Source organism: Enhydra lutris, unplaced genomic scaffold (genome assembly GCF_002288905.1).
Source record: "Enhydra lutris kenyoni isolate GAN:26980312 unplaced genomic scaffold, ASM228890v2 scaffoldscaffold8, whole genome shotgun sequence".
Lineage (NCBI taxonomy): Eukaryota > Metazoa > Chordata > Mammalia > Carnivora > Mustelidae > Enhydra > Enhydra lutris.
In genome coordinates, this window is record NW_019154092.1 from 41,980,263 (window position 1) to 42,003,998 (window position 23,736).

Here is a 23,736-nt window from a genome sequence, read left to right on the forward strand (position 1 = left end):
AAAAAAAAAGTGTATTATTACATGCTTATACTATACTTATATTATAACATAATTATAACTATAAATAAGGAGGCAAATAATGAGAAACAACAGCTAAGAGACCTAAGTGTGGCCCATTCTGGGGAAAAGGATTCTGGAGAGGGACAGGTGGTCATGCAGTCTTTTCATTTTATGTCAATCACATTATCTGATTTTTTTAAACTAAATCTATATATTACTTCAATTTTAAAAATTAAATGTTTTTAAGCTCCTTCACCTACTCAAATTAAAATTTTTAACATATATGGAAAACACAAAGTTACCATCATAACTAAATTCACAGTGACAAAAATGTAAATTATTCTTTACTGAGGCAAACCAGCAAACTTAAAAAATCTATTTGATATAGTTCGACATTAGTATTCGAGGTACCGTCCAAAATCAAAATTTCAAATTTCCACCATTTATGTGTTTACTGATAAGCAACAGTCATAGCTTGGCCAGAAAAGAGGAATTAAATTAAAACCTATGGTAGTGATAAACACAGAGATCAGTAAAACAAAAGAGAAAATCCAGAAACAGACCCACTACAGTATAATCAGCTGATTTTTGTCAACAATGCAAAAGCCATTCAATGGAGGAAGGGCTGTTGTTGGAACAAATGGTGCTAGAACAACTGGACATCCACAGGTCAAAAAAACAAAACAAACATAAAAACCCTGTATCTTAAAAGCTAACTCAAAAAAATCATAAATCTAAGCATATAACATAAGACTCTAAAACCCTTTCTATTTTTTTAAGATGTTATTTATTTATTTGAGAGAGAGGGAACACAAGCAAGGGGACGGGAGAGGGAGAAGTAGGATCTCTGCCGGGCAGGGAGCCCAATGTGGGGCTCGATCCCAAGACCCTGAGACCATGACCTGAGCCAAAGGCATATGCTTAACTGACTGAGCCACCCAGGCGCCCCTAAAACCCTGTTCAGAAGACAACACAGGAGAAAATCTTTGTGACCTGGGGTCAGGAAGTGCTTAGGCATTACACAAGAGCAGTACCCATAAAAGAAAAAGTTGGTAAGTAAGCTTTACCAAAACTGAAAACTTTTGGTTGGTGAAAGACCTCACTAAGAGGATGAAAAGAAAAGCCACAGGCTTAGAGAAACTATTCATAAGTCACAGACCCAACAAAGGACTTGTATCCAGAACATATAAGGAACTCTAAAGTCAACAATAAGAAAACAATCCAATTAGAAAATATGCAAAAGATTTTAACACATCACCAAAGAAAGCATGCAAATGAGAGACACATGAAAAGGTATTCCATCATTATTAGCCATTCAGGGAACCACAAATTAAGACCATGATGACGTACTGCTACACATCTATTAAAAAAAAAAAAAAAAAACTGACAGTACCAAATGCTGTCAAGAATGTACTGAAAGTAGCTCATATGTTGCTAGTGGGAATGGAAAATGGAAGAGCCTCTCTGGAAAATGGTTCAACGGTTTCTTATAAACACAGGGGTGCCTGGGTGGCTCAGCTGGTTGTCTGCCTTCAGCTCAGGTCATGATCCCAGGGTCCTGGAATCAAGCCCGCAAGCAGCCTGCTTCTCCCTCTCTCCCCTGCTTGTGCCCTCTCTCTCACTCACCATCTCTAATAACTAAATAAAATCTTTTAAAATTTTTTTTAAAAAATTAAACCTATACATACTATTGATACCAGCAGCTGTATTCCTGGAATATGATCCCAGAGAAATGAAAACTTAGGTTCACACAAAAAACTATACCCAAATGTTCTTTCAACACATGAATGAATAAGCAAACAGAAGTACATCCATACGATGAAATAAAAAGAAGGAACTATCTGATATGCCCAATAACTTGAGTAGAACTCGAGGGCATTGTGAGAAAAGCCCATCCCAAAAGGTCACATACTCAAAATAACAGCAACCCTGTGTTTGATGATTATAGTTTATATATGTGAATAAACAACAAGGATGATAAAAGGGACAAAAGGGAGGAATCAGGAATATGTGCTTTGTAGTTATAAGGTACTTCGACTACCCGTGAAGTGATAGAGTGTTATTTGAAAGTGGACTTGGATTAGTTGTAAATGCGTATGGAAACACAAGGTCAACTTCCAAAAAGTTTTAAAAAGTGTAAGTGACATGCTAAGAAAGGAGAGAAAAAGGATTCATTTATGTGCTGCATTAGAACCACAAAAGGCCGAAAGAGTAGAAGACAAAAATAGGAACAAAAATAAGGGCAATGAACAGAAAACAGTAACAAATGTTGGTAGACATTAATACAACTTTATTGTGTATCACTTGAACATCCAGGGTCTAAATTCACCAATTAAAAGAGATTGTCAAAGTGGATCAAAAAAAAAGAAAAAAGACTCAACTATATGCTGTCCACGAGAAGCCCACTTTAAATATAAAAGACACGCACAGATTAAAAGAGATGGAGAAAGATATAACATGCTAACACTAATCAAAAGAAAGCAGAAGTTATATTAATATTAGACACAACCAACCGCAGAGGAAGGAAACTTACCAGGGGTAAAAAAACGGCATTGCATGCTGATAGGAGTCAACGGTTCCAAGAAGACCTGCTCCTTAATGTGCACCGCCTAACATCGCAGCATCAAAACGCATGAGGCAAAAAGTAACCGAAATACAAGAGAGAGAGGAATGCCCTATATTGCAGAGGAAGACCTGAGTACCCCTCTCAGAAATGGTAAGGACCTAGCTGATCTCAACACCATTATCAATCAAAACTGGATCTGACATCTACGGACAACTTCGTCCAATGACAGCGGAATACACATTCTCCTCCTGCTCACCTTGAATAGTCACCAAAACAGACCACATGCTGGGCCATAAAACACATCCTACCTACTTTATCTTTTTTTTTTTTTAAACAAGCCATATAGGGGCGTCTGGGTGGCTCAGTGGGTTAAAGCCTCTGCCTTCGGCTCAAGTCATGATCCCAAGGTCCTTCCTCCCTCCCTCTGCCTGCCTCTCTGCCTACTTGTGATGTCCATCTGTCAGATAAATAAATAAAATCTTTAAAAACAAGCCATATAGGTTATTTTTTAAAAGATTTTATTTCTTTATTTGACACAAAGAAAGAGAGATCACAAGTAGGCAGAGAGGCAGGCAGAGGGAGGGAGGAAGCAGGCTCCCTGCTGAGCAGAGAGCTGGATGCGGGGCTCCATCCCAGGACTCTGAGACCATGACCTGAGCTGAAGGCAGAGGCTTAACCCACTGAGCCACACGGGCGCCCATCCTACCTACTTTAAAAGAAGAGATACCATAAAATGCTTTGAGTGTTCAAAACCAAGAAGCTAGAGAATGAACAATTTAGATGACCGCACGAGGAAATAGTCTGGTGAACGCAGAATACAGGACATTGTAAAGAACCATCACCCTGGGTTCGCCAAAAAGTCAGTACCACGGTAACTAAAATTGTGTGCATGGGGTGGGGGGCTTTTCTAAACCGAAGGAGACTAAAGGGATATTGTAACAACCAAATGTGTATTGAATCTTCAATGAACCCAGGTTTGGAAGAAGGAAAAAAAAAAATTATAAAAGACAATCTTGAGACCGAACCTGATATGGACTGAACAGAAGATATTACATGGACATAAGTGAGATAATGATAACATAATTGAGTAGGAAAATGACCTAATCCTTGGGAGAAGTGTGCTTAAATATTTAGGGGTGAAGTATCATCATATCTGCAACTTCCTTTTAAATGGTTCAGAACGGGCGCCTGGGTGGCTCAGTGGGTTAAGCCTCTGCCTTCGGCTCAGGTCATGATCTCAGGGTTCTGGGATCGAGTCCCGCATCTGGCTCTCTGCTCCGCAGGGAGCCTGCTTCCTCCTCTCTCTCTCTCTCTCTCTGCCTGCCTCTCTGTCTACTTGTGATCTCTGTCTGTCAAATAAATAAATAAAATCTTAAAAAAAAAAAATGGTTCAGAACAAAATAGAGACAGAGCAAACCTGGCAAACAGAGAAAAAGCAAACCAAAGCAAACTATTAGACAATTGCAAATAGTTTAAAAATGGATGGAAGAAGTAGTGTTTATTATACCATTCTCTCTACTTTTCTGTATGTTTGAAACTTACTAAAAATGAGTTTTGGTTGGGGCACCTGGGTGGCTCAGTCAGTTAAATGTCTGCCTTTGGCTCAGGTCATGATCCCAGGGTCCTGGGATGGAGCCCCACATCAGGCTCCCCGCTCAGCAGGGAGTCTGCTTCTTTCTCTCCCACTCCCCCTGCCTGTGTTTCCTCTCTCGCTGTGTCTCTCTGTCAAATAAATAAAAATCTTTTTAAAAAAAAGTTTTGGCAAACAAAAAAGGCTACACACTATGACTCCATATATATAACACTCAAGATGACAAAACTCGTATTGAAACACAGATGGGTGCTTCCAGGCAGGGCACGGAGGGCCGGGGGGCAAAAGGTGATCATAAAGGGGAGCCTGAAGAAGTTCATTTGTGGGAATAGGAAAATTCTGTGTCTTGACTGTGGGGGTGGTGGTTGCTTGAATTATACACATTGATAAAATTTCACAGAGCTATACTCACACAAGGGGAAAAGAATACATGTAAAAACTGGGAAAATTCAAGTATGTTCTGCAGTCTATTGTGTTGTATCAATATTCACTTCCTGATGTAGATAATATACAACCCATGTATTAACACTGGGGGAGAACTGGTGAAAGGTACATGGGATTTCTCTGTATTATTTTTGCAACTTATGTGTCTATAATCATTGCAAAGTAAAAAGTTTTTTAAATCAGCTAAAAAAGTCCAACCCTAAAGTCTGTTCTATAGGTGCAAGAAAGGGGCCAACAAATCATACTAACGGTACTTTCTGTCACAACTACTCAGTTTATTGTTACATATGAAGTTACTTCACCACCTATAATATCATATGATGAGATATTAGGATCTCACTTTTACTTTATTTAATGTCTTGGGATGCTCTTTTACTTTCCCCAAATAAGTTTCTTCAAGTCTTATTCAAAACCAAACTTTTTCAATAAAAGCAAGAGAAATCCTGTGTCTGGTCCTTTAGGGATTCCCCATTAACTTCAGAACTCGGAGAATACACAGATTTTTATGCTCAGCCACCTACATAAAGGCATCGCTATTTCCTTTTGCTCCAAACTTTCCAGTTCTTTTGTCAAATAATCCCTGACACTCCTGAAAACGCCTCAATGAAATATGTTTTACAAAAACAACAAAAAAGACCTCCACAATTTGTTTATAGTCTTCTATATAGTGTATGTAGTTCCTTAAAAGCAATCAGTTAAAAACAATTTACTTTGTGAATTTAATTAGATATATGAATGAACAAAATTCCATCCCACGTCTCCTAGATAAGCAAGGCAAAAATGAGAAATATTATTATCATGGTCTACTAATGAAAATTTAATAAGATAAATTTAATAAAATAAAGTCAGACTTTATTTTTTATTTGCATTTAATTTTTGAATAAGTAATGCACATGGTGAAAAACACAGAGTTCACAGGATATATAATAACGAGTTTCCCATCTCATCTCCTAACCAACCTAGTTTCTCAACTTAGAAAAAATGTTACCAGTTTCTTGGGTATCATCCCTCAGATATCCTGCGGTATATACAAACACATATTTCCCCCTGTTTACACAGACCACAACACACTGTTCATACCTCTTTCCTTTTTCTAATTACTAAATATTAGAAATCACTACATATCTGTATATAAAGTACTTTCTTATTTTTACGATGCTATAACATTCCCGTTTTTAATTTAATAAATCCTATAGTAATGTGCATTTAAGTTGTTTATGGTCTTTTGCAATCATGAATCATTCTCCAAAAGGTATCTGGCATGTGAGATACTTCACAGGTGTATGACATTACACACAGGATAAATTCAGAGAAAGAGAACTGCTAGTCAAAGATTACGTGGGTAGATTATGCCACCTCAAAATATACCACTTTGGCATTTTGATTATTCTGAGCTATAAGCATTTGAAAAACACCATATGCAGGGTGAGGTTTTCCCTGAATTCTCTTTAGCTGCCTAAAGACAGCTCCTCCAAAAGGAACTTCATTTTCGTAAATCCCCTCCTTGAGAGTTTTACCAACCAGGTGACTCATCGCAGGAAGAAAGACTAGACATGGACACCACACCCAGACACATAGTTACAAACTATCGCACTTCCCATCTGTTTTTTTTTTTTTAAGATTTTATTTATTTATTTATTTATTTATTTATTTTTTTAAAGATTATTTATTTTTTTGACAGAGAGAGAGAGAGAGATCACAAGTAGGCAGAGAGGCAGGCAGAGAGATAAGGGGTAGCAGGCTCCCCGCTGAGTAGAGAGCCGGATGCGGGACCTGATCCCAGGACCCTGAGATCTGACCTGAGCCAAAGACAGAGGCTTTAACCCACTGAGCCACCCAGGCGCCCCAAGATTTTATTTATTTATTTGAGAGAGAACGTGAGAGAGAGCATGAGAGGGGAGAAGGTCAGAAGGAGAAACAGACTCCCCATGGAGCTGGGAGCCCAATACAGGACTCGATCCCAGGACTCCAGGATCATGACCTACCTGAGTCGCTCAACCAACTGAGCCACCCAGGCGCCACCCCCCCGCCAATCTGTTCCTCTAAGGGCTTATTCCTCTTTCCTAAAAACCATTTACTCACCCCTAAGAGGCCTACATCTCCCCTCCCCCGTCCCCGTTACAATGGTACTTAAGTCTGAATTCTATGCCACTCCCTGGGTATCGCCCATGTGTACATGAAACACACGTTAATAAACTTTTGTTTTCTCCTGTTAATCAGCCTTCTATTACAAGGGTCTCCGCTAAGAACTCAGAAGGGCGGAGGGGGTTATGCTTCCTCCCCCACACCACCTAGCCGCCTTCTTTCCAAGCGGCCAGCCCGCACTCCTTGCAGCAGGCCTGTTTCTTCACAGCACAGCCACCACCCTTCAATCAAACTTTCTGGTCCCCGCCAACTGATGAGACATAATAGTTTCCAGCACAGTTTTAGCCTGCGTTTTGTTCACTATGAAAGAGGCCATTGCCTGTTCTTACCTGTTGTCTATTTTCTATTAATTTATAGGAAATAAATTTGATTTTCAAAGCAGCTAGAATAGACCACAAAGTTTTAAAATAAGTTCAGTCCAGGACCACTATGAAACCTTTCTAAAAACAACAATATGAATAAAGCCTATAAGCTTATCAGGAAAGACTAAACCGAGTATTAAGGAGCAAAACCATGACAGCCAACTGAGTACAAGGTGCTATGTGTCCCCTGCTGCTTTTCTTCGCCAAACCCTAGAAATCATGCAAAACATTTTGCTTTATTGTCAGTAATTCCACAGCCATGCTCAGAAATTCACAGGAGACCAGTGGTTGTGAGGAATCCCTATAAACTGGAAAACAGCCGGAGACGAACGGAGAAGGGAAATGGCATTCCAAGGCAAGCACAAGAGCCTTCATCAAGGGCAGCAAGAGTATAAAGCGCAACTCCAGCCCAGAAGCAGAAGGCTAGAAAAAAAGAGCCCAGGGGCAACTGACAGCTATGACAAGGACAACCTGCCCCATCACCCTTGCCCCAGCCCTCACTCCCCTAGGCAGCAACAAGAAGGTACTATCAACAAGAAGGTACTCTCCGCAACAATTCATGCCAAAGATTCCAAACACAAATAGAGACACACACACACACACACTAGCTCGCCCACACACTCCACCTGAACACAATTTACTTGGAACTCCCAAGACCCTTATCAATGAAACCCAGAATAAAATGGAACTTGAAAAAACCCACCATCCAATCACCTCACCCCCTAAGAGCCCTGTTGCTTTTCCCTTGGGCCATGCATCGGACTCCCCTGGCCTTCAGCTCTTCTTTCTCTCAATTTGTAAATGAGCCTGTCTCCTGGGTTCACTAGGGGCTTTCATGATAGGACTTTCAAATCTCTCCCAGTCCCAACCTCCCACCAGAATGCCAGTTCTGTCTACATCCCTAAAATACTTAAGATTGTTTTTAACTCAAGGAGAAGATATAAATATATCATTTTATATACATATATATAAATTTAAATATCTATATAAAAATCAGTAATTTGGGGGATAACAAGGCTCCTTACGTAAGTCTAGACTAGAAAGGAGAAGTGTGCCATCGCTGACACTTTCAGTAATAAACCTTTCAAAGGACCTATCTTTCATGCAGTGTAGTCAAGAACTTGATCTTGACACATTAAAAAAAACTCATACAATCCTCCTTCCCAAAACCACTTTCTCCTCTCAACTTCCCACCATCCCCCTCAAGTTCCCACTATGTAAGAACTACCTTGAAACTTTCTGTAGTATATATGGCCTGTCTCGTGACGTAGATTACTCCTCTGAGACATAAATCAAGCGTCATTAATGCTTCTTCCCTGTCCCTAAGTAACTCCTAGCACACTGCTAAAAAAACGAACAAAACCAAAAAGTAACTTGTTGAAATGGCCAAGGTCAAATGAAAACATCTTCAGTATAAATTAGGAATAAAATATGCTAATTAAAATAAGGTATTGGGGCACCTGGGTGGCTCAGTGGGTTGAGCCTCTGCCTTTGGCTCGGGTCATGATCTCAGGGTCCTGAGATCGAGCCCTGCATCGGGCTCTCTGCTCTGCAGGGAGCCTGCTTCCCCTCTCTCTGCCTGCCTCTCTGCCTACTAGTGATCTCTGTCTGTCAAATAAATAAATATTTTTAAAAATAAGGTATCATTTTTACTCATCATATTAGCAAAGGTTAAAAGAAAACAACCGTGATAGCGTGAGGGCAATAAAGAAACAGGCACCCATGAGTGTGTAGATATTTGACAATATCAAAATTTTAATTGCATATACTCTTTGTGTCAAGGATTTCATTTTTAGAAATTTACCTCAGAGGTAAACTCATGCCAGTTAACAAGTTCTAGCTATACAGATGTTAATCATCTCATTGTTTGGAACAGCAAAGACATAAAATAACCTAGATGACGGTCACGATTACACTACAGGTTAAGCACAGAAGGGACCACTGAGTAGCCATGGAAAAGAATTGAGGCAGGGCGCCTGGGTGGCTCAGTGGGTTGGGCCACTGCCTTCGGCTCAGGTCATGATCCCGGGGTCCTGGGATCGAGTCCCGCATCGGGCTCTCTGCTCAGCAGGGAGCCTGCTTCCCTCTCTCTCTCTCTCTGCCTGCCTCTGTCTACTGTGATCTCTCTCTGTCAAAAAAAAAAAAAAAAATTTTAAAAAAAAAAAAAAAAAAAAGAATTGAGGCAGGACTTATGTGTTGGTGTGTAAAGATATCCTAAATAACTCCAGTAAAAACAAACAAGAAAGACCTCATACAGTAAGACCCCATTCATTTAAATAAACATGTTCATTCCTACATGCGACCAAGCCACTTCTGAAAGGGGAAATAACCAATGGTCCAAGACTAGTTACCTCTGAAGAATGGGACTGGAAATCTGGAAGGAAGGGACTTTTCACTTTATGTTCTTTAGTATTGCCTGATTTTTTTTTTAACTATAAACATTATAATTAAAAGTAAAAAAAAAAAGAGAGAAAAAAGTTAAATTAATGCATTGTTCTCTGTACCTGCTCTTCCTCAGGAAGGATCTGAACGTGCTTCTAGCTGGTGCTTCCACCTCTACGTGAGAGCTGTGCCAGGACTAACACCTCGTCTTGACTTCTCAGTCAAAACCCAAGCATAGATCTTTACTTACAAGCTATTTTAATCTGATGTTCTACTGTTATCATAAATTTAAAAATAGAATTTAACATTTGCCCCCCCCAAAGCAGCAACCTTTCAGAAATCACAATTTCTATCAATGTTATCAGCACTCTTGCCTCGAGTGATCTCACGCAAGCCGACACTTGTTCCCTAGACACCTATCACACGCTTGCTGTAAATGCTGGGTGTTATGGTGGGTACTGAAAATGCAAATATGAATATAAGCAGGTCCCTGCCATTAACAAATTCAAAGCCAAACAGGCCAATAAATGCTTGTAACACAGGGTAAGCATTACCCCAGAGTTCACTATACACAAGAAGCTCTGGAAAGACACAGGCACATCTGAGGCAGAGGAGACGATAAGCGCAATGGGGCTCCTTCTTAGCCAATTTACTTCCATGTTCTATATGCCAGGAACCAGTCTCAGTTCTTTACAACTGTTGATTTATTTAGTTCTCGTTAACAACTCTTAAAGGTGAACACAATTTTCTCATTTTATTGATGAGGAAACAAAGGCACAGACGGGTTAAATACATTGCCCAACATCCCAGAGACAAGTGACAAAGCCAGGATTTCTACCCAGGCAATCTAATTCCCTGATGTGCCTATATGGTTAATTCCCCCATTCCAATCCGGTCCCTGGCCTTGCCCTTTACTAGAGTGACTCTCCAATGACATCAAGTCCTGTAGGGCAGTGAAAAGTAGAGCAATACAATCAGTATTTTAGGAACTTTGTATGGCAACAGATAATGACTACACTTAGCACAGCAAGCATTTCATTACGTATATAATGGTCAAATTAGTCTGCTGTACTCCTGACACTCATGCATTGTATGTTAACTATACTTCAGTAAAAAATTAAAATTAAAAAAATCCTGTGAGTTCTTCGACAGCAACCATAATTCTACATATCATCTTTTAAATCTACCTCTTCCTCTGTATTCCCGCCCCTCGCTAGGCCAGGCTCCTGTAATCCCATGCGACCTAGGGCAACAGTATCTGATTTCTCTGTCTCCGCCTCTTCTGGATTCACTCTGCACCCTCCACACCCGCACTAATCCTTAAAAGGAAATTCCGTCCAATGCTACAATTAAGACCAAAGGTTCTTAGTGTGAGACAGACCCTAATAAGTCTGTGTAGAGTCGGGATGAATCTCTGTTTCATGACTTAAAAACACCACTGTGTAATGGAGGAAAAAAATACTTAAAACTCGTGAGATTTTCGGAGGCTGAAGCAGGATGAGGCAGCATGCAAAGCACTCAGGAAGGGGCCTGGCAGAGGAGGCCAGACAAATAAAGGTCCAATATCATACATCTTTATTTTTAGCAAAATCACCACTTCCATCACTTCACTCACCAGCTCAAAAACATGCAATGATTCCTCATTGCCTGAAAAACAGAGGGCAGTATTGACATTCAAGACCCTCCAGTCCGAAAGCTCACTTTCCAATTTATTTCCAATGACGTTCCAAACCAGTACTTCCCAAACTTAAACATACACAAGAACACCTGAGGAGCATATGGTTAAAAATGCAAATGCCTGGGGATGCCTGGGTGGCTCAGTCAGTTAAGCGTCTGCCTTCGGCTCAGGGCATGATCCCAGGGTCCTGGGATCGAGCCCCACATTGAGCTCCCTGATCGGCGGGAAGCTTGCTTCTCTCTCTCCCACTGCCCCGCTTGTGTTCCCTCTCTCACTGTGTGTGTGTGTGTGTCTCTCTCTCTCTGTCAAATAAATAAATAAATAAAATTTCTAAAAGAATAATAAAAAATAAAAAATTATTTTTAAGAATGCAAATGCCTGGGGGCACCTGGGTGGCTCCATCAGTTGAGCCTCTGACTCTTGATTTCAGTTCAGATCATGATCTCAGTGTCACTGGATCAAGCCCCAAGTCAGGCTCTGAGCCCAGCAGGGAGTCGGCTTGAGATTCTCTCTCCCTCTCCCCCTCCCCACCCCACACTCTCATGCTCTAGCATGCTCACGCATGCACACTCTCTCTCTCTCTCTCTCTTAAATAAGTAAATCTTGGGCGGGGGGGAAGCAAATGCCTGGGTACCAAAAATTCAGAATGCTAAAGTAGGGCCCATGCATCAGCATTTTCTAAAACACATTCATACTGATTTGGATACAAGTAGCCTGTAACCTCAGTTTGCAAGTAAGTATCATAGCAAGGTAAAAGCAAGCAGTCTTCTCAAACGCCCAGCCCGCGCATCCACATCTCTGCTCCTGCCATTCGTACCACATCTGATCCACGGCACCTTCCACCCTACTCACTAAGCACAGAAGGAGCTCAGCTCTCTCCTTCCTCTGAAATCCTAAGCACTCTATCTCCACCACTCACTTCAGCAATCCTTCCAGTAACACCTGGTTTGCTGTCTGACTCCCATACTGCTACTTAACTTTTCATGTTATTTCCCCAAGTCAATTTTACCATCATGGACAAAAGCAATACCCTGACAGGAAATGATATGCTCAATATTTTATATTTAATTTAGGAAATATTTGATAGACACGTAAAATTAAATCTCCTCTTTTATGTGTACTGACTTGCTAACTCAGGATTCAATGTACCTTAAATGGAAAGTAAACATTAATGGAACTGAAAAATCCATAACCAAATTCCATAACCAAGTTCTGTCCTAACACCCTCAAAATATGCAAATGATACTCTACTGTATTTTGTCCCAACTCAGGCTGAGAATCCATTAATCATAACCTATATTCCAGAATTGCCTGCTTCCTGAGAAAGGAAAAAAAAAAAAATACACATGCCCCTCATTTGTACTCGAGACTTTAAGGTGAAAGCCCACAGTTGAAATAGGAGACTAGAGAAACAGTGGGCAATGGTCACTAGCCAAAGGACATGTTAAATGCACAGGTGCCATTAGTCCACCAAGTAATGGAACATTCTCTAAAAGGTTACTATGTTCCACATGCTATATTAAGTACCCTGGGGTACTCCACTCCATCAAAATGGGAGTCATGAGGGACGCCTGGGTGGCTCAGTTGGTTAAGCGGCTGCCTTCGGCTCAGGTCATGATCTCAGCATCCTGGGATCAAGTCCCACATCGGGCTCCTTGCTTGGCAGGGAGCCTACTTCTCCTTCTGCCTCTGCCTGCCACTCTGTCTGCTTGTGCTCACTCTCACTCCTCTCTCTCTCTGACAAATAAATAAAATCTTTAAAAAAAAAAAAGGGAGTCATGAGAATAAAAAGATTAAGCTCTCAAAGATCAGAGGAGGTGTGGAAGACGGAAAAGTGACGGGTAGGAACTGAACTGGCAGAGCTGAGGAAGCCCCAGTGTGCCTGCTAAAGGGGACCTGAACAAGAGGCAAGCCAGCCCACCCCATGGAGCCACAGGAAAGCCAAAGAGCTGGAGAAAAGCACCATGCAGACAGGAGCAAGGTGCAGAGCTAAATAAAGTGGGCCCCGCCAACCCCTTCTCCCCCCCCAACGGAGACCTCGTGTGCGCTCTCTGGATAAATGCGACTGGAGACACTCTGGCCTCCAGAGCCCAGGATGGGAGGGTGATGAGGAGGAGGATGAAAACAGGAGACTGCGGTTCAGGTGTGTTTGCTGCAGGCACATGGCGGGCTTCCCCGCCTCCAAGACAGGGGACTGGAGGCGTCTTCTCGAGAGAAGCTGAAGGGGCACCCAGAGAAAAGTTCACAATATTTGGGATCCCCCTCATTTCAAAAGCTGCCCCGCCACCCTGGCAATGTCCAGCCCTCAAGAAAATCACTCGCACAAACCGCTTCAATCTTAAGTGAACAAGCAAAAATCACTGGACTTGTGAGGAAAGCCTACAACACTAATCATAGAAACCAAAATATACCAAAGAAAGGAATTCTCAGATACTCCAAAGAGGCTTCTCAGAAAAAAATTTAAAAATAAGACAGCCTCAGAGAAGTAAAGCAGTAAAAATAATAAATGCAAACATTTATTTAGCACCTACTATTCCCCAGGCACTATTCAATCCTTTACACATGTTAACTCATCTATACCTGAGGTAGTATTGTCATCTTCTCATTGTGTAGATCATGGGTCAGCAAATCACAACCCAAGGGGCCAAATCCAGCCTGCCGTCCAAAGAATGATTTTTACATTTTTAAACAACTGGAGGGGGAAAAAGTATGCTGTGACATGTGGAAATCACATGAAATTAAAAAGCCAGTGTCCATAATTAAAGTTTTACTGGAACACAGCTATGTTCAATTATTCACATATTGCCTGTAGCTGCTTTTGTGATACAAAAGCAGGGCTGAGTAGTTACTACAGAGACCAGATGTGATGTTCTCATGCCTTTATGCTGCTGTTCACCACACTACAAATCTCAATGATGCAGACAGAAGTCAGCATTTCAAGTGTCTTGCATGTTGCAACGCTTATTACCAGTGATATCTGTCATGTGGAAACAAGAAAAGAAGTAGACTTTGATGTCACGCTTTTAGCAAAGCATAGATCATTTTTTTTAAATATGATGAAATGTCAAAGCATCGTGTCTGTTATGTAACAGCATCGTACTTGTACCAGAATACCATACAGGAAGACATGACCAGCTAAGCACTCATCACAACAGACTTACAGGCCTACCAGGGAGCACGACCAGGGGAGCTAGCAAACCTAAAACGTGACATTTCGTCACAGCAGAGTGTCTTCCCATCAACAAAGGATAAGACTGAGGCTGCAACCAAAGTAAGGGAAGTTCCAAACGGCTCACGTGTTAACCAAACAAGAAAAGTCACAGACCAATCATAAGTTAAACTAAACAGTGTTTGATTACAGCAAAGAAATGTGTCCAGAAAAAGGAAACATCTTTCAGACCTGTCATTCAGTGAAAATAGCTGTTCAGAGAGCAGTCTGTATGCAACAATTACAGCTCTGAATATTTCCCCCCAGAATGGAGAAAAATACTAATTCAGTACAACCTGAAGTGGAATCTGCTAAGACGCGTAATAACTGATGGCGGTAAAAATGCATGTGAAGCTGGGCGCCTGGGTGGCTCAGTGGGTTAAGCCTCTGCCTTCAGCTCAGGTCATGATCTCAGGGTCCTGGGATTGAGTTCTGCATCAGGCTCTCGGCTTGGCGGGGAGCCTGCTTCCCCACTCCCCCTGCCTGCCTCTCTGCCTACTTGTGATTTCTCTCTGTCAAATAAATAAATAAAATCTTTAAAAAAAAAAAAATGCATGTGAAGCAGAAGAAACGTAGATGGCTAAATTAACAAACCTTGTGGAAATGCAAGGTGTCTAAAACCTACTCGTTCGTTATTCACTGTATAACCAATGACCAGGTAGATGGCAAAAAATACCTGAATCTACCACGTTACTGAACCAGTTACAACAGTTAACTTCATTACTTTCATGAACTTTACCACCATCAGTTCTAAGAAAATTCCATCAGAAACAGAAGCTGAATATCCTGATCTGTCCTGGTTTAGCCACGGTACAGTTTTTACGGAAATTTTTCAAGCTCAGAGATGAGAACAAAATTTTTCTGAAGAACCTCGCTCAGTTACTGTTACTAAACACTAAATGGCTTTGAAAATTCATTTTTGCTGCAGATTTGCTCATATTTCTCAATGAATTCAATCTAAAATTAAAAGGCCAGTAATACTTCCATGTAAAACCTGCACTGAGGTAGTCATTTCACAGGACAACTGACACTGAGTCGCAAGTGATGCTGGGCTGCCTTACACATTCGACATGCTATAAAAAATTAAAATGAGATGCAAGATCTCCAATGCCACACAAATATGTAATAAATGCATTTTCCAAAATCAAACTACAGTTCCAGCATTTTTCAGACCTCAATACAAGTTCCACATTTCAAAAACCATTTAACTGTGCAACAAGAAGCTTCTACCTAACCCTCAACTGGAAGGGATTAGTGATCAATGCGATGATTTGCTAAAAGGTAATTATCAAGAAAGGAATCTAGCAGAATTCTATAGATACTTTCCAAGCAATAATATGCTCCGCTAAAACCCTATCTTCATGGACTGACATCAGCATTTGGAGGTACCATGTAAAAAGATACTGTCAAAAGCAAAATACAAAAAAATCTCATTACAAACCAACATTAAATATGATCATTTGTGATCAATATTGACTACTGAGGTTTAAAGTTGGTATACCCTGGGGCGCCTGGGTGGCTCAGTGGGTTAAGCCTCTGCCTTCGGCTCAGGTCATGATCTCAGGGTCCTGGGATGAAGCCCACACTGGGTTTTCTGCTCAGCAGGGAGCCTGCTTCCCCCTCTCTCTCTGCCTGCCTCTCTGCCTACTTGTGATCTCTGTCTGTCAAATAAATAAATAAAATCTTTAAATTTAGTATACCCTGTTAGACAAAATGTTATTCCCCCCCCTCCAAAAAGAGATTTCATTCTTCTCAGTAGCAAAACTTATTACAAAATAAATTATCCTCAACCATTATTCGTATTGTATTTTGAATTTCATCAGTAAAGAACTTGTGAAAAATTTTCCTCTCCCATTACATAAGTACCTGTATAATAGCCTTCACTTTGCCTTTTGGCCTACGAAGCCCAAAATATTTACAATCTGGCCCTTTACACAAATCTCTGCCAACTCTTGGGCTAAACAAATAAACGGAGGCAAAGAAAGATTAAGTGACTGCTCCAGACTACAGTTAGAAAGTGGCATACCAGGGTTCACACCTAGGCAGGCTGGGTGCAGAAACCACTAGGCCACATTGCTTCCATGAACCAAGAACAAGATGTCACAGAAAAGGAAACAGCTGAAGGACAAGAAAGGATACCTGAAAAGCCCTTTAAAAAACTGGACAGAGAGAAGATGGAAACTTCCATAATAAAGAACAAGAGACAAACATGGAAAATGTTAGTAACAGGAACTCCAAAAAGCAACTCCAAAAACAGAGGAGTGTTAAGTCAAGACACTGCCCAGCCGGGTGCGAGTGCCCACCTCACGTGCACACTAGAAAGCCAGGAAGCCTCTGGAACAGGGACCAAACAACTCCACGCTCATGGCAACAGCAGCAGCCACAGCAACATCCTGCATCAGTTTCCTGGGCCCCGGTCCCCACAGGCCTTTCACAGTATTTGGTAAAAATTAGTACTATGTTCATGAAAAAATACGCAAATGGGGGTGGGGCACAGGGAACCGAGTTAAATTACTGGGCTCAGCAGTGAGCAATATTTATGTACTCCTAGCAAGGTAAACACTGAGCACTAAATTAGCCAAGAATTCTCATGTCTCTCTACTAGAAGGGCTGGAAGGGAGGGGAGGAAGAGGAAGAGCACCTCATCTACCATAACAAGGAGTTAACAGGTGTCATCCACAATGGATAAATCGAAAAACAGCCACTGAGCCGGATGACGTATAAACATGGTCAAGGGTGGTTGACTCTGGGAACCAGACTTCAAAGGACAGGGAAGACAGGGTATGGCTCATTTTTTATAATAATGCCTTCTGATATTATTTATCTTTTCTAAAACATAAGCATTACTTTAAGTAGAAAATTAACTCTTAAACAAATTAGAGAAAACGTGCTTTACTATTCACTATCACGATCACTGATTCACATAAACAACTCAATGTGCAAATACCAAAGAGCAGTGCAGGGTTGAAAACACAAACTAGCATTACCCAAGCTCTATCCCTTCAAGCTTATGTAAGCACAGGGGGTCTGTCATTATCGCCTGAGTGCCCACTGTGTAGCCAGCACGATGCTAAGTGCCAAGATTGCAAATATGAAGAATGGAATTTATTTACAGTTGAGTAGGAGATACAGCTAAATTAACATGAAATTATAATACAGCAACTACTCAAGACTCAGTGAAAGCTTCCCAGAGGTCAGACCACAAAAGCTAAGACCTGAAGGATAAGAAGGATTGGCCTACTTGGGTGTGGGGTTCAGAAAATTGTCCAAGCAAAGAGAAACTAGGTATAAAGGCCTCAAGTGAAGACAAAAACAGGCAAGGGCCCATTCAAGGAACTGAAAGAAGTTCCACAACTTCTGGAATAGGGAGGGAATCAGAGTGGAAGCAAAAAAGGCCAGAGAGCAAGCTGATGCTTAATGCCTTACAACAAGAAGACTTCCTAATGGGCTTCTACTTTGCCCACTGGAACTGTAAGATCACACCCAACCCTGAGGCTTGTAGATCAGAGAACTCTTCCACTCTACGCTGATGATTTCAAAATATTTAAGTCCAGTGCAGAATGTTCTTGAGGGTACCAGACCATTTACCTAACGGCATGCCATGCTGATCACCATCCAGACCCAGAAATCAAGGACCACACCCTAAGGACGACAGAGTAAGAAACCCAGTCCCCTGTGACACTGAGCCACCACACCAGCCCTGGATTGTCGATCTGGACTTTTACATGAGAAACAAACATGTTTAAGCTATTATTCAATCAAGTGTCTGTTACCCCCGGCCAAACCTAATCTTAACTGAAGCAGGAGGCTTTAAAAGTGTTCTAGGGTGGGGTGCCTGGGTGGCTTAGTCAGTTAAGCGTCTGACTCTTGGTTTCAGCATAGGTCATGATTTCGGGGTCGTGAAATCAAGTCCGAGTCAGGCTCCGCACTAAGTAGGGAGCTGGCTTAAGATTCCCTCTCCCCCTCTGTCCCTCCCTCTGCTCCCCTGCATGCTCGTTCTCTCACTCTCTAAAATAAATGAATAAATCTCTTTAAAAAAAAAAAAGGTATTCTAAGGCGAAGGGTTACAAGAGATATTCTGAATGAATTGTTAAGATTCAGTGACTGAACCAATCTAAAAAAGAAATTATCAGCCATATGACATACAAAATGTACACTGTTTAATTCTTCCAGTGTCTTTATTGAATTAACAGCCACTTTTAGTATCTGCATTTTTATTTTCTTATTTATTTTAGAGCAAGTGTGGTGTGTGCCCGCTGGGGGAGGGGCAAAGGCAGAGGGAAAGAATACCAAGCAGACTCCACACTGAGCCTGGAGCCCAACATGGGGCTCAATCTCACGACCCTGAAATCATGACCTGAGATGAAACCAAAAGCCGGATGCCTAACCAACCGAGCCACCCAGGCGCCCAGCATTGTCTGTAAGTTGAGATATAAGTGACATGTAGCACTATATTAGTTTCTGGTGTACAACATAATGTTCCCTAGGTGTATATTGCAAAATGATCACAATTAAGTCTAATTAATATCCATCACCATACATAATTACAATTTTTTCTGATGATGAAAACTTAAAAGATCTACTGTTAGCAACTTTCAAATATATAGTAATTATTAACTACAGTCGCCATGCTGCACATTACTCCCCCAAACCATGACTTAAAATTACATGTTTATACCTTTTGAGCACCTTTACCCATTTTGTCCACACACCCAGCCCCACCCCAACCCCACAACCCCGGCCTGGTGTCTGCATATTTAAAGATAATGATAAAAATTAGATAAGATCAAAAAGTACCAACCAAACTTCCTGAAAGGAATGAATAAAAAAAATTTTCTGTTAATAAGACCTATTTGTAAAGCTGTTCTCAACCCTACTAGCTTAGGTTATTTTGACTAGTAATAGTAATAAGTAACAGATGGATAACTTACACTGTTTACATGCAGTTTTTAAGTAGAAGTTCAGAGCACTAGCTCCACGAAGAACCTTCTAAGGGGAAACGAGTTGAGAGGCAGGAGCAGACAGCAAACAGTTCACCTTACACTTAACTGAGAAGTGGTACACTGAAACACACCACCATCACAGCCAGGACCTTCACACCCGGACACAGTCAAGGCCTTGAGAGCGAAGGTGGAATGCACAAACCCCTCAGGAAGTAGGATACGAGACTAGAGGACTTCCTAAAGTCCTCTGTACCTCCTAGACTCAGTCTTCTCTCAATCCTGGGAAAGAAAGAGCAGCAACAGCCATCAGGCCCCTTACCTGTTCAGGCTCACAGCCCTTTTCAACCAAGTCACAGAAAGAAAAGTTGAGAAGGAGCCTCAACTCCAATTCTTTCTGGAGTTCATTCTTCCTGAACATTTTCTCACTTTAACAGTCTTTCTGGGGGTGCTTGGGTGATTCAGTCAGTTAAGCATCCAACTCTTGATTTTGGCTCAGGTCATATCTCAAGAGTCGTGAGACTGAGCCACATGTCAAACTCTGCACTGAGTGTGGAGCCTTCTTGAGGTATTCTCTCTCTCTCTCTCTCCCTGTCCCACTGCCCCTCCCGGCAACTCCCTCTCTCCAAAAACAAAAAAGTCTTCCTGTTGATTTGGGAGTACCTCGATCACCCCCAGGACAGAGACTTCTCAATGGGAGCACAGGAGCGATCACTGCCCCAGACTGTCCTATGACTTCAAGAAGCTGCTGAGCATTACATACACTCTGATTACAAGTATACAGTACTTAAAAAACATAAATACAAGGAGACCAAAACTAAATACAGAAAGACTTTACACATTGCTTTAATGCTTAATCACTTTTAAAGGTCTCATTTTACCAAAACCTACACTGCAAGCACACAGGTACTTCTCATGTTGGTCAAAGTCACTGAAAAGGAAAACAGAGTGGTGCTCTCTATCCCTAACCATTCCCATTACCTAAAGTGAAAGACAACACACTGAATTTGTAGCAATAAAGGAAGCCAACTCAAGGAATCAAGTGTCAGCAAAATGTCCCGAAACACGCTATGGTAGGCAGAACAACAGCCCCGAAGATGTCCATATCCTCATCTCTGGAACCCGTGATTGTTAGCTTACCTGGCAGAGGGGATTTTGCAGCTATAATTAAGTTAAGAACCTTAGGATGGGGGAAATTCTCCTAAATTATCCAGGTGGGCCTGATCTAATCACACGGGTCCTTAACCTTTCCCAGTTGTGATCAGAGACCTACTACAGAATGGACGGAGAGATGCAATATTGCTGGCTTGGAAGAGGGAGCACGAGGGAGGCGAGGCAAGGAATACCGGTGGCCTCTAGAAGCTGGAAGAAACAAGAATACAGATTCTCCCCTAGAAACCTCCAGAAAAGAACACAGCGTTGCAGACACACTGATTTTAGCTGAGTAAGACCCATTTTGAACTTCAAAATACAGAACTTAAAAATAATGTGTGTTGTTTTAAGACACTAAATTTGTGGTAACCTATTACAATAAGCATAGAAAACTAATATATGCATGGGGCCTGGGTGGCTCAGTCAGTCAAGTGTCATAACTTCAGGGTCCTGGAATCAAGCCCTACTTAGGGCTCTGTGCTCAGAGCCAAGTCCATTTGTCCCTTTCACTCCCCCTTTGTCCTTCCTCCCCCTACCTCATGCCCTCTCTAAAATAAATAAAATCTTTATTAAAAAAAAAAAGAAAGAAAACTAATACATAGTAAACTTCTAACAATATGTGAAAGTATCTAAAAAAGTGTAATCAAATTGCCCAAATATTCAGAGCAATGAGACATACGTTATTAGTACATGTGTATTTCACTTTTTAAAATTTGCACTTTAAAATTTACTTCTATTTTTCTCCTGCTCTCCTGCTGCTCCGGCTCTCATGAAAACTCCATCAGTTAAAATGCCAGCCAAAGTGACAATTCTTTGAACTTTCTGTAGAAGGATGAACCATATCAACCAAAAAAATAAGAGAATAACAGGAAAAAAATCAGGAAACAATTATACCATGTTTTTTAGAGAGTCAACATCAAAGTGTTTGCACTATGTAATTCCCTTCTACCAAATGGATGTACATTTTAAAAAATAAGTCCTTCTAGGGACGTGTGGGTGGCTAGTGGGTTGAGCCTCTGCCTTCAATCGGGTCATGATCTCAGGGTCCTGGGATCGAGCCGCCTCCCACTCTCTGCTCCTCCCACTCTCTGCTCGGCAGGGAGCCTGCTCCCCGCCCCCCCGCCCCCGCTTCCCTCTCTGCCAACTTGTGATCTCTGTCAAATAAATAAATAAAATATTTTTTAAAATAAATAAAAAATAAGTCCTTCTAAATATTGATATTAAGAGCTTACTATTAATTTTTCTAGATGTGATAATGGTAATGTGGACATATTAAGAAGAGAGTGACTCAACCTTCTACAGATATACACTCAAATATTTACAAATGAAATGGTATGCCTATGACCTGCTTTAAAATAGCCGGGAGTGGGGATAGGAATGGATAAGGGAGATGAAAGTAAATGAGCCTGAATTACTAATCACTGAAGCTGGGTAATGGGTACATGAGCGATATTAAATTATTTCAATGTTTAAGCTTTTCTGTATTTAAAAGTTACATAAACAAAGTCCTTGGACTCTCTCATAATAATACAGACTCAATATATTTAACAGTTGAATCTCCTTCTTGTGACATTGCCCCCCTCAACTCTCTGCCACTCAAGCCACCTGCAATTTATAGTTCAATCGATTATTTTTTAAAATCAATTATTCTTAAATCCCCAACTCATTTTACCCTATTAACCTTAAGAGTTTCACCAAATCACTTAACCTCTAAGAGCCTGTTCTTCATCTACAGAATGGCAATATTTATACCTGGCCACTCTGAGATGCCAAGAGATAATCTAAGATAAAAATTACAAAAAAGAATAATCATTCTAGAAATCTATATTCACAAATTTCATGCTCAGCAGCAACCATTCCCCTACTCCTATAGATCTCTTCCCTCCACCTCCAGTTTCCTTCTGGCGCCCTCCACCATCAGACCAAAGGCCTGGGTTCCTCTTTAAGATAACACTCCCCTCCACGGAGTCCATCCCCCATGTTTTCACAACAGCTTCTCCCTACACGCCTCTCCCTCCAACCTCCCGTCTCCCCTTCAGGGGTCCCACTCCATCTACACTCCTAGTCCGTTCATTTTGTGTACCCCATTGCCGGCCCTATCACAATCACCCCAACATTCCTCTACCCCAGTTCAGTACTTTCTGCTATCAGCTTTATCACCCACTACTGCCACCAGCTCTCAAACACCTGGGCTAACTTCCCACCCTTTCGGTTAAAACACAACTGCAAGGTGTCAGGAAGTGGGAATGGGGGAAATAAAGAGAGACTGTTAATGAATACGAGTTTCTTTTTGCGCGATAAAAATGTTGTGGAATTAGTTGCACAACCCTGAGAATATGCTAAAAACCACGGAGTTATACTTTTAATTGTACTTTTAAAGGGTGAGTTTTATGGTATGTGAACTACTTCTCCAGAACAATGTATATACCTCAAGAAAGAAAAGGAAAGAAAGAGCAACACTATTGCTCACCCTGCCCATTACACGCCCATGTGTCAGATCCACATCGCCCCATCTCCCGAAGCCCCTATCTACCTGCTCTTCAGTATCCCCCCAACTCTTAACACTAGACTCGGACAGAGGTCCCTCTCATTCTTGACTAACACACTCCCTCATCCTTTAAGTGCCACTGTGCCCTGAAAGGGGGTGGGGGGAAGATGCGGGCGGCTCTCGGGGCCCAGGCACAACCCCTCTACGGTGGCCCAGTCCCCCACTGTCAGGAAAGGACCCTCTCCCCCGTGCCAGCGGAGCTGTCCCGACGACGGGATGCGTCCGCGAACCCGCTCGGACAAGGGGCTGGGGGCCCCGCCAGGCTTCTAGGGCCGCTCCGCTGGGGGCGGCGCCACAGCCCACCTGTCTCAGCCGCAGGGCAGATCCGCTTCCAGCTCCACCGACACACGAGTTTGGTGGCAAGGGGGGATCGGAAGAAGCCGCCGCCGCCGCCGCAGCCAGGGTGGCGCACGCCGGCTCAGGCCTTCATGATTCCACGTCTCTGCGGCTCCGGCTTCAGCTCCGGCTCGACTCCCGCTCGGCTCCCGCCCCGGCCGCGTCCGTGCGGAGGCCGGGAGGCGGGGAGAGAAGAGGGAAGCGGCAGAGAACGCCGCTGGGGACCGAACGGCCGAGCGCGCTCCGGCGGACGATCACGTGGCGCGCGGCGCGCAGACTTCTGGGAAGTGTAGTCCTTCAGACGTTGGACGTTCCTCCACCCTTCCAGCGCATCCAGGGCAACGGCAAAGCCACGTGGCAAATTCGAGAAGCGGCTAATCCCTA

The 23,736-nt window shown here is 42.1% G+C and overlaps 1 protein-coding gene across 1 annotated transcript in view; it reads right to left on the reverse strand.

The window, feature by feature from the left end:
- The window catches only part of LOC111142404 (dymeclin), a 336,078-nt gene extending 312,589 nt beyond the window's left edge, over positions 1-23,489 (reverse strand). Inside the window, exon 1 of the mRNA XM_022495468.1 lies at positions 23,320-23,489. The gene's annotated coding sequence lies outside the window, so the exon portion shown is untranslated. The remainder of the gene's footprint in view (positions 1-23,319) is intronic.
- Positions 23,490-23,736: the final 247 nt, after the last annotated feature.